The 16260-nt window shown below is 42.9% G+C and overlaps 1 protein-coding gene across 4 annotated transcripts in view; it reads right to left on the bottom strand.

The window, feature by feature from the left end:
* Nucleotides 1–16260, bottom strand: part of LOC133350842 (RNA-binding Raly-like protein) — a 142435-nt gene that overhangs the window by 54843 nt on the left and 71332 nt on the right. The window contains exon 2 of one of the 4 annotated variants that reach the window (XM_061565619.1): nt 11994–12050. The exons of the other annotated variants lie outside the window; for them this stretch is intronic. The gene's annotated coding sequence lies outside the window, so the exon portion shown is untranslated. The remainder of the gene's footprint in view (nt 1–11993; nt 12051–16260) is intronic. 4 annotated transcript variants of the gene reach the window in all.

Consider the following 16260-nt stretch of genomic DNA (forward strand, 5'->3'; position numbering starts at 1 on the left):
CTAACCGCACTAGAGATAGGCACTCTCTGGAGATAATGCAGCAATTATAAAAGCCGGGTACCGCTTTACAAAAGACAATATTCACACGATGATGGGTCGATAGCATCACCATTTGTTATTACAACCACATCTTGTTGGGGGTAAACTGTACATATTATTGGTTCTTTCGGTAAAGTGACGTAGAAGGGAAATAATAAAATAATACAAATATAAAAAAATACAATTCTCACGACGTTCCGACTGCAACACAAGCAATCATAATCAGGTGTGAAATCTACAGCAATATTTTTTTTCTAATTTTCTTGCTGTGGATTTCACACCTGATGATGATTGCTTGTGTTGCAGTCGAAACGTCGTGATAATTGTATTGTTTAATAATTGTATTATTTCCCTTCTACGTGACTACCGAAAGAAGTAATAATAGTTATCCCGGCAGTCACGAAAGCTTTAAATCAAAATGTAAACTCTGTACAGTATATCTAAATTTAAATTTGTGTAATTTCTAAAACATTTAACTCGGCTCTAATACAACCCACAACTGAGACACGTGCGAATTATTTGTAGTTATAACCTGTAGCTGCAGTTTAATATACGCCTTTCAAAATAAGCAAATAATATGCAGTGGAAATTAACATCAGTTTCAGAAGACTATAATTAGAAGGCTCTAAATGGCATTTTAATCGCAGTATACCTAAACTCAGTGGTGTATCCAAGCAAATCATTAGGGCGCCCTTAAATGGCATTTCAGGTAATGAGTGGCAATAGCTGAATTAGAAGCTTAGCTGCAATCAAGACTAATATTTAATTAAGGACCCTCCTTATTTTATAAAGGAAATGAAGGTATATCCCAGTGAAAATAAGATTTCGAATTCAAATCGCATACTAGGCCAATTTCACTTTTGCACGTGCAATCAACTTAAGGTAATCAGTGGGCAATTAGCAAATGGAGGTACTATGTTCATAAAAAAGATGAATATTCTAACCGTGCACGTCCTATGAATTTCTGCAAAGAGGTTACACCACAGTGACTCGATCCACAGACTCACTGCCTTTATTCACACGCTCCGAATTGCTTCGGCAGGGTGAAAACACAGAAGTGAGCGTGTGATGCGTGCAATTGTGCAGCAGCCGGTGTTCAGGTTGAGAATAAAGAAACGAAAAAGAGGGTGACGGCGCAGCAGGCCCATCTTTGTGATTTGCCCTCCACACTCAGAAGAGCATTCAAGATTCACATCTCAAGTTCCCCCCCTTTATTAAGTGTATGTGCCCCCCCCCCCTGCACCTCAAAGGAACACTTCTATTCCTGCAGAGTAACTATTTCATGCAATGCCCTTTGGGTGGGGAACAAGCAAAAATATAATGCGACCTGTATATTTAATCAATGCATTTATTTTAAAATACTTCATACGTATTTAATTGAAACAAATGAACAGCTGAAAACGGAACCTCATCAAGTCTCTATGGGAAAAAAATTAACCCGTAAAAACAAAGTTTTTCACTATAAATCCTTTATATGCATGGCGGCTAGTCCTCTCGTCCTCTGGCTTGAGATGGCTGCCACCTATGGGTGAGATGATTGCCTGCCACCATTAAGAAATTGGTAATTAAATATAATTTCTTTTTTCTTAAAAAGTGTAACATTTTGGAGAAAAAAAATTCACGAAAATAAATTGTCACGCACAACGAGTCTGTGTGCAAAATGTCAGCTAGATTGGATCACGGGAAGTGGGTTAAAAAACGACCGAAAGATTTGCACGGTCTTAAACGCGCAAGCAAGCAAGTGAACTTAATATAAAGGATTTAAAAACTAAAAGTACCACTGGAGTGGGAAAGATACATTTTTAAATAACGACTTAAATAAGCAAATGGCTGGCCCATCACGTTAAATTGCTGAAAATCAGGCGCAAAATGTGCAAGAAAAAAAAACACTTGGACCTTAAAATTTTGTGACACACCAAAATAATGGTGAGAGCGGTTTGGGACTGACTCTTAGTTTTGAGCGATGCATTTAATAGGCCATTTCTGTGATGCACTCAGACGTTATAATTGCATAACGAATTGCTGATACTTAGACCAATGTAAATATAGCACGATTGCATAAGGCATATACAAGTTATTTTACTGGGTTATACACAAAATATAGAAATAAGTGCGCAAACAATGTACCTGCAGGTTTTACAACTACACTACTTTAATTGTGTTCAATCAAGGTAATTTAACCAAAAAAGTAAAATGAAAAAATGATGCTCTAATTAAAATGGCCAAATTCGTTTTCTTCAGTTAGTAGATTATGCAAGTGAGAGAAATTAGTATGCAGTTTGCGGTATATATAAATAACTTTCAGTGCTGTAATGTCTTCATGTATGAAATAAATGTACTGTACTTGTTTACAATACATTTGAAGGCCATTTCAGAAAACCGTAACCCGTTACACCTGCTTTGAATTGGTCACTCTTGCTTACAATGACAAGCTATTTGACATCCACCAAACAATCCATCAACGTTGATAAATGGCATTCTCTGGGTATGCCATTCGGCTCTAATGGACAGCTGTAGGAATCAAACCATTGAACACCCATGAATACCAGGTTACAGCGGCAAGCATTGTCCAACCACATTGTCAGCCAACGGCGATGCACCGTGGCACTGCAAAATCACGAGATGAGCAAAGCGTACAAAATTAAATCTTGAATAAATACTTTAATTATAATTAAAGTACGTATCTCTCTCTCTGAAAGTCTTCCGGGCATTTATACTCCAGATTGCAACACAGGCACAGAGGATGCACAATAACAAAGATGCCCTGTACTGCTATACCTGATAGACTTTTGGGTCTCGGCAAGCACCCATTAACAGTGAGTCAACCTCGGTGGAGGTCGTGGACCGGTTCAAACATGATGTTATTGGTCACGAGGAGGAATCGAAGTCGAGTCACCGGGTTCGTCGGAAAGTGCGCTGAACTCTGCTTCACTCACACAAAGACAATGATCCTTCGTTTAGCCTTTAACAGACTCTTGGGGCAATCTTGAATTGAAGCTTTCGTGACTGCAGGGATCCATTACTCTTTGGTTCTTTCGGTAAAGTCACGTAGGTATAAAAAAAATTATAGATCACGACGTTTCGATCGCCACACAAACAATCGTCCTCAGGTGGGAGTGCTGTTATTGAGCATCGATGAAAGCCGGCACGGCACACGAGGGGGTGGGTGGCCAGCACCAGGCCCGGCCGCCTTTGTCTCCCTCGTGGTGAGGTTTACACACCGCACTAAATATTAATTTAAGGCTGAGTCGACTTAGGCACAGTTCAGATACTCGTCACTGGTGTTGGCCGTGAGCGGGGATCGAACTCGCACAGCCAGGTTCACAGCGCAGCGCGGTGGCCGTTACACTTACACACACAAAGACAAAGATCCCCCGTATAGCCTTAACAGACTGGAGGGGCAAGTGCTGTTAGCGAGCACCTATAAAAACCGGCACGTCACACGAGGGGGTGGGTGGCCAGCACCCCACCCAGCCGCCTTTGTCTCCCCAGTGGCGATGTTTACAAATCGCACCAGGTACTCGTTTGAGGTTGAGTCGACCTAGGGGAGGCCCAGGACCGGTACATATATTCGTCACCGGTGATGGCCGTGAGCGGGAATTCAACTCGGGTCGCTGGGTTCGTAGCGCAGCGTGCTGACCACGACACTACCGCTCCACACACACACACACACGCGCATACATACACACATACACACACGCGCATACATACACACATACACACACGTGCATACATACACACACACACGCGCACACATACACACATACACACCCACCCGACGATGGACATTGCTTCCATCAGGTATTCAAACATTAAGCGATCATCTGTGAGTGACCGGTCATGTAATGTCCCCTGGACATTTTTAAAATTACCGTAGCTGGTGTCAGTGTCCACTCATGCACCACCACCCGAAGCATCTCCCGTGTATCACAGAGCACAGTGCTGCCGCCTTCGGGCTCTGGCATCTATAAACGAGCTAGATGTGTGTCTGTCATGCCTAATGTGTGACGGCTGACATTGGCATGCATTTCTGGAGGGAAGCAACGCTGCAGAACAAGCCACATGTCAAAGGGTGTGATCTCAGGGGACCTTACGACCAGCTTGGAGCAGATCCCTCGGGTCTACAGGCGTGTTTACAAATTAGAACACCCCTACGAAGTGTGTGGCATTCCACCAGAAATAACACGTCAACGCATCCTCCAGTGCTCAGATATAATGGTGCTTGTTTGTTGAATTTGTTTTCACAACTTTTTAAATCGGGCATTGCACTGATGCTTCCACGTCAGAAGAGCACCACGTCTCGCTGATTTTATTAAACATACACGGGCTTGCCAAATATCCTTCCAGAGTCTCTCTTACACAATCGACTGACAATGCTGCCTTCTTTTTCGTTGACCGTGCAAATGCCCACGTTGTTTGCTGTAAGCTTGTCACGATAAATAAGTTGACAGAAGTTATGTCCCATCTAAAACAAGCGCTCAGGACAGTTGTTCTGAAGATGTTGCGTGCGTCCTCTTGGTTGGCGTTTGTGGCAAAGACTTGTCAAACTCACTCCTATTGCGAACCCGTTTTTTTGTACGTCCATCTGCTTCGTCACGGCTCGGCTCAGGCTTGGCTCTGGCTCAAGCGAACCGGCTCAAAGAAAGCCACACTTACAGTGAGGGAAAAAAGTATTTGATCCCCTGCTGATTTTGTACGTTTGCCCACTGACAAAGAAATGATCAGTCTATAATTTTAATGGTAGGTTCATTTGAACAGTGAGAGACAGAATAACAACAACAAAATCCAGAAAAACGCATGTAAAAAATGTTATAAATTGATTTGCATTTTAATGAGGGAAATAAGTATTTGACCCCCTCTCAATCAGAAAGATTTCTGGCTCCCAGGTGTCTTTTATACAGGTAAAGAGCTGAGATTAGGACCACACTCTTAAAGGGAGTGCTCCTAATCTCAGCTTGTTACCTGTGTAAAAGACACCTGTTCACAGAAGAAATCAATCAATCAGATTACAAACTCTCCACCATGGCCAAGACCAAAGAGCTCTCCAAGGATGTCAGGGACAAGATTGTAGACCTACACAAGGCTGGAATGGGCTACAAGACCATCGCCAAGCAGCTTGGTGAGAAGGTGACAACAGTTGGTGCGATTATTCGCAAATGAAAGAAACACAAAAGAACTGTCAATCTCCCTCGGCCTGGGGCTTCATGCAAGATCTCACCTCGTAGAGTTACAATGTCATGAGAACGGTGAGGAATCAGCCCAGAACTACACGGGTAGGATCTTGTCAATGATCTCAAAGCAGCTGGGACCATAGTCACCAAGAAAACAGTTGGTGACACACTACGCCGTGAAGGACTGAAATCCTGCAGCGCCCGCAAGGTTCCCCTGCTCAAGAAAGCACATATACATGCCCGTCTGAAGTTTGCCAATGAACATCTGAATGATTCAGAGGACAACTGGGTGAAAGTGTTGTGGTCAGATGAGACCAAATGGAGCTCTTTGGCATCAACTCAACTCGCCTTGTTTGGAGGAGGAGGAATGCTGCCTATGACCTCAAGAACACCATCCCCACCGTCAAACATGGAGGTGGAAACATTATGCTTTAGGGATGTTTTTTTGCTAAGGGGACAGGACAACTTCACCGCATCAAAGGGACGATGGACGGGGCCATGTACCGTCAAATCTTGGGTGAGAACCTCCTTCCCTCAGCCAGGGCATTGAAAATGGGTCGTGAATGGGTATTCCAGCATGACAATGACCCAAAACATACGGCCAAGGCAACAAAGGAGTGGCTTAAGAAGAAGCACATTAAGTTCCTGGAGTGGCCTAGCCAGTCTCCAGACCTTCATCCCATAGAATATCTGTGGAGGGAGCTGAAGGTTCGAGTTGCCAAACGTCAGCCTCGAAACCTTAATGACTTGGAGAAGATCTGCAAAGAGGAGTGGGACAAAATCCCTCCTGAGATGTGTGCAAAGTTGGTGGCCAACTACAAGAAACGTCTGACCTCTGTGATTGCCAACAAGGGTTTTACCACCAAGTACTAAGTCATGTTTTGCAGAGGGGTCAAATACTTATTTCCCTCATTAAAATGCAAATCAATTTATAACATTTTTGACATGCGTTTTTCTGGATTTGTTGTTGTTATTCTGTCTCTCACTGTTCAAATAAACCTACCATTAAAATTATAGACTGATAATTTCTTTGTCAGTGGGCAAATGTACAAAATCAGCAGGGGATCAAATACTTTTTTCCCTCACTGTACCTTGCTCGGGATTGTTTAGAGCCGAGCCGCAGCTGAGCCATTGCTGAGCCGCACACAAATCTTCATAAGCGACTGAACGGTTCAAGCCCGAGCTGCGACTAACACGAATACGGTCTTTAGAACTACTGGTTCGGTACACACGGTGGCCATACATTACATGCTCGAAATATGCTTGATGATTTTCGTCTTTGGGCAACATGTTGTTTGCGTGGGCTTAGTCCAGTGATGGATTTTAAGGGGGGGGAGGGTGATGCCCCCTCCCTCCCTGGAAGCTTCTATATCTGTCTCTGGCATAGTCACACGCAATTCAGTTGTTGCGAGCCAAATGGTTTTTTGGTGTGTCAGTTTAAAATCCTCTGTGTCACACTCACGGGCTGACAGCCCAAGGAGAACAAAGTGGCCAATCGAGAGCAATATTGACAGTTTGTTTCCGTGCATACGCGATGGCGCCCTAACCTATACTAAGCACGTGCTTCAGCCCATTTGCTTCACCAAACTCTGTGCAGGCGCCTCGAGTTGTGTATTCGCACGCGCACGCGGTGAGCATCCGTCACTCGCAGCGCAGTGCAGATCCTCACTCGATTCCCGTCAATGGGAATCCTTACTTTTTATAGCCACCGTAGCCATTCTCTCTCCTCGTCACACACAGCTGGTCTCACGCCACCGCTAGCCAATATCGAGCTCCCCACTGGCCTAACACCGTTACCCATCTTCCATCTTAAGAGGTTTGTACACTTTAGTGAGTTGGAAGGAGGATTTTTTTTCGCCGTGGTCTTGCTCAAGTTGTTTTCTCAATATAGGATGTTTTTGGGTGAGGCTGGAAGTGGGAGGCCGAGTGATCTGGAGATGCGGGGGGGGGGGGGCGTTAACTCGGAAAAATAGACTAGTACCCGGCAGATATGATAGACAACAACCATGAAGCAGTTAGGGTTTTACCTGGTTAATAACATCCTTCCAATGATTGCTCAATTTGTATCCTAAAATAGCCGTTCCCCCCCCCCCCTGGTAGTCTCCCATCCAATTAATAACTAAGCTTAACCCCCGCTTAACTTCCAAAGATCTGATGAGAACGGACAAACTCAGAGCGACTTGGCCAGTCCATTGCTTCCAAAAATGTTTTCAGTTGTTGACACCTCGAGTGTGTGAGAATCAGTACTAGCCTGCATCAAGTGTAATTGCCAGATTAAAATATATATAACTAATAATAAACACAGCATGGAAATGAAGCTTTGCCCAACTGTGGAGAAGCTGATAGGCTGCTCTGTCCTTATCTCTGTCTCTTGCACAGCCCCCCACTTCACCTCAATCCTGTCAGGTGGGGTGGTAGGAGCAAGTTTCGTAATTCACTTCACAAGGCCAGGTTCAAAATTCCTCGGGGTTCGCTCAATAAACTTGGCACGCGAAGATCACAGCGATGAAATTGTATAAATATTGCACGCGAATGAACAACAACTCACATCACCCAACTTAGTAAAACATAATAATTATGAAAACATTATTTATCTATGCCGCGGCCCCGTATCCCCAAAACTCAACTTTGTTTTCTGGAAAAAAAATAACAAAGATAAATATTAAATTGGAGCAAAATCAAACCAGTCTATTTTCTATTTACAGCAGTAGAGTAATTGTTCATTTTTGTGTAATGAGAAAATAACTCATTAATAATAATCATGAGAATGAAAGCAATTATCTTGTACTGCATTACTCATTTCATGGTGAATTCTTTATTCTTGCCACTTACATGAGCACATGAATTAATGATTAAAATGTCTCAACAACATTATAAATAAATCGGCGAATCACGCCTGCTTAGGGCATTATCTGAGTAAAATAACCTCATGGTCAGCATTTAGGACATAAGGAATGTCAAACTGCAAACATTGCATCTACATAATCCAATACGCTGCCTCCGGCCTGGGCTACACTGCAGAAAACGGAATGAAACCCTTTAATTGATTATTTTGTTCACCGGTGTAAATTGTTTTCCAGAGAGGTTATGAATAATCCCATCGTACATTTTAAATTGCTTTCTAAATCACCCTAAACTTAAAGTCTAATTTTCTTGGGATTCTGCATGAATGTTTCGTGTTTCTTATGGTTACCTGTAAAGACCGCTACAAAGAGACACGGCCGCGTATGAAATGTGCTAGTTTAATTACGAAGCATGTGATTTTATATGATTTTATACACGCATATACTTGTGAAGTAGTTACGAGGGAAAATTTGTTAGAAATTCTAATTATTAATAATAAATCATTCATTATAATTTTTCTTCTCCTCATATAATTAGTAATTTACAAAATGCATGCAGTAACTTGAAATTAACACTTGGTGATGCACACACATATATGATTGCATTATCCCCGATGCAAATAACAATATTCCAGCAGAAGAAACAAAAAGCCAAATCAATGTCCAAAAACATTTCAATAAAGTTCTCATTAAATCATTAAACAAGGATTACCTCCATTGGAACACGCTATTCCTCCAGTGCGGAGGGATGTCAATTAAAGTGTTGTACTTGTGTTTAATTTAAATGTGGGCAGGGCAGCCTGCCGATCCCTAACTGTATTAAGCTCTACTCAATCACTCGTTAATCCAGCGCATATCAGAAGGTCATCCAGAGCCCCCCCCCCGCCCCCCTTTGTACGAATCACGGCCCAACTATCACAGATGGCTGCAAAGGCCCTTGCTGCCCCGGCTCAAAACCCCTGTGCAGTATCTAATCAACGTTTCATCAGCAAGTAATTTACACGTCCACTGAGAGCACGGTTACTATTAGCGAGGTTAAAAAAAAAACATGCATTGGAAGTGGCATACAGTAGAGCATTAATATCCACGCGCTGTGTCCATACATCCGCGCGCATATATGAGATTTGAGTCGTTAATATAGATCACAATGCGTTTCTGCCCCCGATAGAATTCATCGTAGATGTATGAGAGGCGCTGTAGCGCCTACATGTCAAGGGGTGTAAACACGAAACGATTAATATTGATTCACAAGGTCACGATGCGTTAAGAATCGATGCTTTTCAATTTGAATGTTGTATTATGTTCACCCAAATATGGAATTTTCTTGATTGAATTCGATTGTGACACTGAATTACACTTAATACATTGCATCGCAAGGGGAGCAGAATCCTACTAAGTAGGCCTTCTTTGTGCACAATCTATGTTAACGGTGTTATTCTTAAAGGGGTCTTTTCAAGGCTCGCAAATGGGACAACTTTCCAAGTGTAAATTTCGATTTAAAGCTTTCGTGACTGCAGGGATTCATCTTCTTGGTTATTTCGGTAAAGTCACGTAGAAAGGGAAATAATAAAATAATAAAAATAATAAATATTATTTTATTATGTTTAATTTTTATTATTTTATTATTTCCCTTCTACGTGACTTTACCGAAAGAACCAATAAGATGATTTCCAAGTGTATGCACAATACCATTCGCAGTGCATATCAATTGCATACAAATATCACAATTAAACGTGTAGGTTATTGCAGCCGATAATATAACAACTCAACTTTCGCAAGATCATTCGGCGCCCTTACTCAACAATTTGTTATTCATATTAACGACTTTACTTGTTTTACATGAACGCACAATTACGTGTTACAGAGAGAAAATAAAAACTTTCCGAAACGATTCGAAGCATCGTGCATCGTTTGGGTCAAGAATCAAGCTTCGTCGATGCATCATCCCAGCCCTACTGCAATCCGCAGCCGCAGATTCTCCAAAGCCTCCCTGTTATCTTTAAAGTATAATGATGCACAACCACAAGGCTGATGCTGTTTGGTTCTGTATTGCTTTGGGAATTTCTTTTCATATAATACTCCGGGATGTCAATACAAAAGAGGAAGGTGGTTAGGACGTGTACAATGAATGGGTAACAACCGAAAAGCCGAACAAGTTAGGGACTGCATACCAGGAGACAAAAAGAAAATCGGGCGAACCACAAAATAATTGGAGGAGACTTGGCGAAGATCTTAAAAGTATGGGCACGAACGGTGGAGGAAACACACTCCCACTTGGCAGAATATGTTCACTTGAAAACGAGATGTTTTAGACAGGGATTTCAAGTAAAAATGCAAACAAAACATGAATCAGAGAGCCATATGGTGTATATATATATATATATGGGATTTGGGTCTTAGGAGTACTTGTAACCCAGTAGTCCACAAGTTCATCGTGGATGAATTTAACGTATCAACGCATGGATTTTTGGATTTCTGCTGCAGTATACTAAGCATACTAGCGGTCAGCCTGTCCTGTGGTCTGGGTGACGTGACACTCACGTGACCCTCGTGAGACATCCACCACTCACCTGACCCTCACCGCTCACCAGGTTATACTCTACAGTGGGAAGTCCGCTTCACCCTCCCCCACAGTCCCTGCATCACCCTCCATCCCATAACTTGCATATGTAGTACGATCGTAAAGAAAAACGGTGGGACCCACCCCATGAAACATGGAACGTTGGATCAATGTCGAAGAAACGTTAGTCCAAGGGTTTCAACCACGTGACAGCTTTGGCATGTCTGCTGAGACATCGCATGCTAGGTTTTATTTTTTCCAATGTCAGAGCAGATAAGCAGCGTGAGAATCGATGAGCCAAATTAATGGGTCAAAGGTAAAAACATAGTTATATTAGCCCTCATTTTAATAAACAACATATCATTAGCCTTTAAATAACTCCCCATTCATTACGATTGGTGGAGTGGTCGAGGAGAAGTTCTACCAATGAAAATGCATGCATATATACAATGATACTTACAGACAGAATAGCCATTGATCACTTAGAGGATTCTGTCAATTGCAAGACATTTCTCTATATATTAAGCTTAGCCCAGTGAAGCGACATTGCATACATTCATGCAAACAAATTTCGTACTTTAAAGACAACTATTTATAAGTCAAGGCTTAGAAAACTGCAAATAAGATAACACGTACGTTTGTCACACCGATGCATCACCGCACGTGTAAGCTCCATCTGAGCTTTGAAACATTTTATCTGCAGCACTTATGTGGTGCTGCGCAATGTTTTCAGTTATTGGGCATGTAATGTCTCCCTTTTTTCATCTCAAGGTTGTCAGCAAGGGCAAAACAAAAATTCAACGAAATGTTTTCTCGAAACTAACGGACGAGATAGAATGCTTTCAAATCATTTTCCTGCTAAAACACCGCACTGATCTTCTCCGGCTGCCGCGGAAACGTCTGCGGCGAACGTCAAGCAAAATGAACAGCGGGCGCACTCACTGTGAGCCCGGCACCACGCGAAGCGACTGGAGATTAGAAGTGATGGCAAAGCCAACCGCCAAACAGTCAAGACGAGCAACGCCTGTGCCGCTTATCCCTCAGCGGGCGTCTGAGCCCAGGGGAGGCATGGCGGGACCGGCTCTTCGGCGCCAGAACGCATTTAATGTCCTGCCGCCAGCGTGCCACTAACCCATTTGAGCACGCGCTGCGCCGGCTCACATTTGTCACGTGTCGCAGCGGCGCCCGCGGGTCGTCCCTTTCCAAAGCCCGCTGCCGCTCGCCGCTGTGACTCTCCGTGCCACGTCGGAAAGTCAAGTGCCGTCGGAGGTCCATTTGAAAGCCCTCGCGTCTGAACGAGCTCGCTCGTGAAGTCTGCGCGAAAGACGCGCTTGGATGCGGGGAATGAACGGACCGAGTGCGTGTAAATGCGACGCTAACCTCGCCAACTGCTGACTTGTCTACGCGCGGGCACTGTGTTTTCCACTGCTTGAGCGTCTGAAAGAGATCAGCCGCAGGGCAACTGTCAAGATAGTTCTCACCAATCTCCAAAAGCTCACTGACTGGGAACGCTTTCAATACCGCTGCTCTCGTGTCGTGGTGAATGCAATGTGCCTGCGAGCATCCATTGATCAAGAGGGAAAATACATTCAAGGCAGCGGACGCTCAGAGTGGCATTTAGCGAAATTATAGGAAATTAAAATGTCTTGGCAAAAAATAAATGTGAAAATTTGTCAATGTTATGATCGACATTTCCATATCCGTGGATTAACTTTATGGGTTGATGTGTTTTAATTCATATTTTACTTATTCATGCCTTTAGTGTGTTGTAATTAATAAGCACTCGTAAAATATATATTTATAGCACTAAATAATGCACGATCGTGTCATATTAATTTTAATAAAAAATCAAATTGTAAATCACTGTCTATTAGCTGCTCTGACATATGGATCAGAATTACTGTATGGACCTTGAATAAAGATATAGAAAAAAATGCTGAAATGTGCATAAAGAGGCATGGAAAGTTGCATCTTTGGAATCACACTGAGAGGAATAGAGTGGTGGGGACACATGAATCAGGGAACATGTGCAAGTGAGAGAAATGATGTTACTACAACTTCAGAGAAACATGGGTTTTGGAAGGACACATCGTTGGAAGGGATGATGACCGGCGGGCCGAAAACATACAACAGAGGACAGAACGTGCCGGAGAGTAAGAGCCGTCCACTGTGGTGATGGAGTGATGAGAACTCACGAGGAGGAGCTAAATGGATTATTGTATCACGAGGCCATTAAAGATGGTGACGGCTCGGGAAGACGTTCATCCAGCAGTGACAAGATCAAGGCTGCTGATGATGATGATAACGATGTGCTCTACAGCTTTGTCAAATGAAATGAGCCAATATTGCTTAGAACACAAAGACACTGTTGCTGTAACACAACGTATGAGTTTGTATTTGAATAATCTCTGTGGATTAACATCTCAACTACATCTTCTTGGTTCTTTCGGTAAAGTCACGTAGAATGGAAATAATAAAATAATAAAAATAAAACATTATAAAATAATCCTCACGACGTTTCCCCATAAATATGCTAAATTCCTCTTGATATGCAAATTATTTTGTCAAGGCGCTCTTTGCTCCTCCATCCCTGCTTAAATAGTCGCTCCAAGCCTGGGGCGTTATCATTCAGACTCTGTCTTCTCGACAGACCTGTTCTCCACCTGATGACGGCTGCTTGCGTTGTGGCCGAAACGTCGTGAGAATTATTTTATTATGTTTTATTTTTATTATTTTATTATTTCCATTCTACGTGACTTTACCGAAAGAACCAAGAAGATGAATCCCCGCAGTCACGAAAGCTTTAAATCGAAAAAAATCTCAACTACATTACATGTCCACATTCAACATGTGGACATGTGATAGATCAATACCCGTTCATTGAGAACACATAACTAATACAATATACAATTGATGATGTTCAAGAATTTGTAGGGCTCCTAAAGGAGCTTTTGATTTGCAAACCATTACAGGTGATTACATTTAATTGGTCTGTGCTAAATCTCACCACATTGCCACACAATGGCCTCATGCTGATGAAAGTTTGCATTTGCATGTGAATTAGGGATACAATTTGCAGGTGAATTAGAGAACAAATGCAAATTAGAGACATCACATTCACCGGTAAGCAACGTAAGCATTCTTCTAAAAGACACGTCGCTGAATGGTGGTCGAGACTAATGACGGAATTGCGACCAGAGGCATCACGCCCGAGAGAGAGGACGTCTACTCCGGAGACGGAGCAATGAAATAGCAAGTAGCGAGTGAGCAGAGGCGTATAGATTGTGTCCAGTGCATAGATTATGGCTGGTGGTGATTATTATTATTTAAGTGCACTCAAAATAGCCGTATTCTAAGCCATCACAGACCGTGCTGGACTCCAATAAGTTACATTTTCTAGACAAGCAAGTCTGACATTTGGCCCACCATATATCCATATACATGCTTTTCTATAATCCACCGCTGGATGAATGCATTCCCATGCCATGGGGCTTGTTTGACCATGCAGTGGTACTTGAGGCTGCAGTCAAATGCTCTACCACTGAGCTATACCCGCAGGGCCCGTATGGAGGACAAAAGGAGAAGGCGGAAGAACCATGATCCCTCAGCACCCATCCCAGATGAGACCTATATTTGCAGCTGTTGTGGCAGGACCTGCTTGTCCCGCATAGGCCTCTTCAGCCACCAGCGCGCCTGCAGAAGACGTGGATGTCCTTCCTAGATCTTCGTTCGCGAAGCCAAGCCATGATGATGATGATGACTTGAGGCTACTCAGTAGCGCTTGGGGAAGGGAAGCCCCTGCCATAGTTTCGCATTCCTTGACTGGGAGTTGAACTCAGATCACCAATTTCATACTCCACAGAAATACCTCGATCAGCGAATATTCGTCATATGAAGTTTCAGTAAAACGAACTTTGGACGTCTTACCATTATTATTTTCGTGGCAATACAAATAAAGTAAAATTACAAATCAATACTGTAATCACTAACTAAATAAAACATTTGTCGATCTCCAGTACGATATAAATAAGAAAACAACCGTGTTTCATCACTATGTTTATTTTATTCATGTCGTTTATAAATTTTAATAAGGTACAGAATAAAATATATTATTTTTAATATAAATTGTGTTTGTTTACAATATGAATGGGGAGTTATTAAGTGTTTACAGTATGAAATAGGAAGCTACGAATTCTGGGAACGTATTATCAAAGTACTAATGTTATTACTTATTCAATATACGAAGTTTCAATATACGAACGAAACTCTATGAACGCAATCTACTTCGCATATCGAGGTATTAATGTAGTATGAAAACCACCACACCACCGCTCCTCTATAAACCCTGTCGGCAACGTATGCTCACTTTATTCAGAATGAAAACGGTGCTCTCGTGTTTTGCACGTTCTCTGTTGTGATTGCTGCAATGGGTCCAATAAAAACAAGAATGAAAACGGTAATATAAACGGTGCACTTAATTGCTGGTTAAACGTCAACTAGCAAATTACCAGTGCGTTAACTGAAAACGAAAACAGCCTCGGGATATTAAACAATCCAGGCACAGGCTTTAAGAAGCTATTTTTGGGACGCAGTAGACACGATAATGTATTTTCGGCCACGGATATTGAAATGCTTACGAACCCACTTAATATCATGCTTAATATCATGCTTGCCGGGATCTCAATCAGTCGTGACAATAACCAGAGTAGATGCCGCACGAAGAGAAGCCAACGTGACACCGCCTAGGTGGTCAAGTCCGCTCTGCAACACGGGACACGGTGAGAATGATGTAGAGTGGCCCACGAGTGCCATTTCGCTGTGTTCCACCGTCTATGCTAATTTAATGACGCCACATTTCTCATATTCAAAAGGGATGTTGGCTCTGGGATTCAGAGATGGGTGGGTGCGATTCGCAATGTTTGCATGGCTCGGAGCCATTTCTTTCCCCGTAAACTTTAATCGGACACCAGCTGTGCGCTCTGACAGATCTGCATTCCAGAACGGGGGGTAGGGGTTAGTGGGGAGAGAGGTAGATCTGCTCCGGAGAAGACTGTTACCCACCAAACGTGTGTGTGTGTGCTCTCCAGTCGGTCGTGGTGTTGGCCACTCACCCCCTCGTGTACCGTGCCGGCCTTCACAGATGCTACTCGCTAAGAGCACTTATCCCAATAGTCTGTTTAGGCTATACGGGGGATCTTTATCTTTGTGCTATCCAGCGTTAGTGCAACGGTTAGCGCGTTGTGCTACGAACCCGTCGACGCAATTTCGATTCCCGCTAATGGTCAACACCAGTGACGATTTTCTGAATCGCTGCTTGGCCTCCCCTCGGTCAAATCAGCCTCAAAGTGAGTACCTGGTGCAGTGTGTGTAAAAAACATCGCCACTGGAGAGACAAAGGCGGTCGGGCGTGGTGCTTGCCACCGACCCCCTCGCGTGCCGTGCCGGCCTTCATTGGTGCTCGCTAACAGCACTTGTCCCAACAGTCTGTTAGAGGCTATACGGATGATTTTTTTCCGATTTAAAGCTTTCGTGACTGCAGGGATTCATCTTCTTGGTTCTTTCGGTAAAGTCACGTAGAAGGGAAATAATAAAATAAAATATGATGTTTTATTTTTATTATTTTATTGTTTCCCTTCTACGTGACTTT

This window comes from Lethenteron reissneri, chromosome 35, assembly GCF_015708825.2.
Source record: "Lethenteron reissneri isolate LAM-NWPU_2019-01 chromosome 35, ASM1570882v1, whole genome shotgun sequence".
NCBI lineage: Eukaryota > Metazoa > Chordata > Hyperoartia > Petromyzontiformes > Petromyzontidae > Lethenteron > Lethenteron reissneri.